The sequence below is a fragment of the Trachymyrmex septentrionalis genome, unplaced genomic scaffold (assembly GCF_001594115.1).
Source record: "Trachymyrmex septentrionalis isolate Tsep2-gDNA-1 unplaced genomic scaffold, Tsep1.0 scaffold189, whole genome shotgun sequence".
NCBI lineage: Eukaryota > Metazoa > Arthropoda > Insecta > Hymenoptera > Formicidae > Trachymyrmex > Trachymyrmex septentrionalis.
The window spans coordinates 252,515-254,635 of record NW_017305061.1 but is presented as its reverse complement, the minus strand read 5'-3'; positions in this window follow the sequence as shown (position 1 = coordinate 254,635).

Sequence of the window (2,121 nt, the reverse complement as noted above, 5' to 3'; positions counted from 1 at the left end):
ATTTATGATAATAAATAGCAAATTTTAAAATTAATTTATTAAATTTATTATTATTAAATGTAAAAATTAATTTATTTCAAAAACTTAATTTTTCTTATATTTTAGACAAATTTAAAAAAAAATAAAGCTACAATTATATATGGAAAATAAAGTTCCAATGAAATGTATTATTTTTCACATGTCTTAAGTTTCACATTGAAATATGTATGTAACTTATAATATAAAAGATTCATATATAGAACAGAGACATATATAGAAGATATTTCATATATAGACATAAGATCTTAATAATTTTTGAAATATAATGTATCCAAAATATGAATAGAGTACAAATTTTATCCACATCTTTTCTAATTACTCAATGATATCCTAAAAATGATATCCTAAGAATTATATGTAAAGTCATTCTTAGATCACCTGAGATCGAGATTTTTATCATGACCAAAAAATAACAGAAATTTGCCAATATGACGTAAAATTGACATTATTTTGATTTTTCTGTTCTCTTTGGATATGAAACGAAGTATTTCGATATGCCATATTCTTTGCTACATAAATTAAATGTACGTCACATTAACCTCACTTCTGTGTCGGAAACTGCATTTATTACACATTTGTTTGTATGCGACTTGCGTATCGTAAGTGTTACTATCCACTTGATATCAATCGTTCGATATTTTCTCGCATACGATACCAGAGAGATTTCTCTCTGACAATACATCTTATCCATTCAAGAACATCATTTCTGTTATCGCATGCAATATCGTATGCGACATCTAAGGTTTCAAGAATAGACCTCTACAATTAAATGGCAATGCAAAATAAGCCTACACTTGCACAAATTCTGTACATAACAAACAAATAATAATAACTATAATAATACTTACATAAGTAGACCATATTTAATAAGTATTAGTATTGTTTGTTAGTATTTAGTTATTGTTGTAGTATTTAAAAAAAATATTTATATTCATTTAAAATAATTGATTTATTTGTTATTTTTCATAGTTAGAAAGTTCAATAATATTATAATGAATTATAATACGAGGGCAAGTCAATAAGTTCTTAGAAAATCTGTCAGAAGGCACTTGCAATGTCATGTCACATTACTTTTTGGCAAGAGCATCTTTCAGTTGATTATTATTAAATTTTGAGGAATTCATCGCGTGGTTTCATTTCTGTAGACAATTAAAGCGAACAATTTTTGTATTTTTTGTAAAATGAAAAAAAATGAATTTTGTGCAGTGATCAAACATCTACATATGAAAGGATTAACGCCAAAAGAAATCAAAGCCGAGTTGGATAATGTTCATAGCACATCTGCACCAGCGTTTGCGACTGTATACAATTGGATAAATGAATTTAAACGTAGTCGTACATCCACATCCACCTTGTTCGGGATGTCCAATTGAGGCTGCTATGCCAGAAATCATTGATAAAGTCCACGATATTGTTTTGACTGATCGACGAGTGAAAGTGCGCCAGCTTGTTGAGGCCACAGGCATATCACATGGCACAGTGATTTAAATTTTGCACGAATAATTGGGTGAAAAAGCTATCGGCGAGATGGATGCTGCTCACTGTGAACCATAAGCGCGACCGTGTGATGATTTCAAAACAATGTTTGGAGATGTTTCAACGTAATCCAGATGAATTTCTGCGTCGATTCATTACTGTAGACAAAACATGGATCCATTACTGTACACCCGAGTCAAAACAATGGATTTCACCGCATGGTGAACCAGCTCCAAAAGAGGCGAAAACCGTGAACCGGTGAAAGATGTTGGGCACAGTTTTTTGGGATGCACGCGGTATAATTCATATCGATTACCTCCCGTCGAAGTAAACCAATGGCGATTACTACGCAGCTTTATTGGCCCGTTTCAACAACATTTTAAAGAAAAAACGTCCCCATTTGGCGAAGAAGAAAGTGCTCTTCCATCAAGACAATGCACGGGTTCACACGTGCCCGGTACCGATGGCCAAATTCAACGAATTCCGTTACGAATTGCTTCCCCATCCAGCATATTCGCCAGATTTAGCATTCCCTGCGACTATTTCCTGTTTCCAAACCTGAAGAAATGGAAAAGAGGAAATTCACAGAGGAGATTCACCACCAGA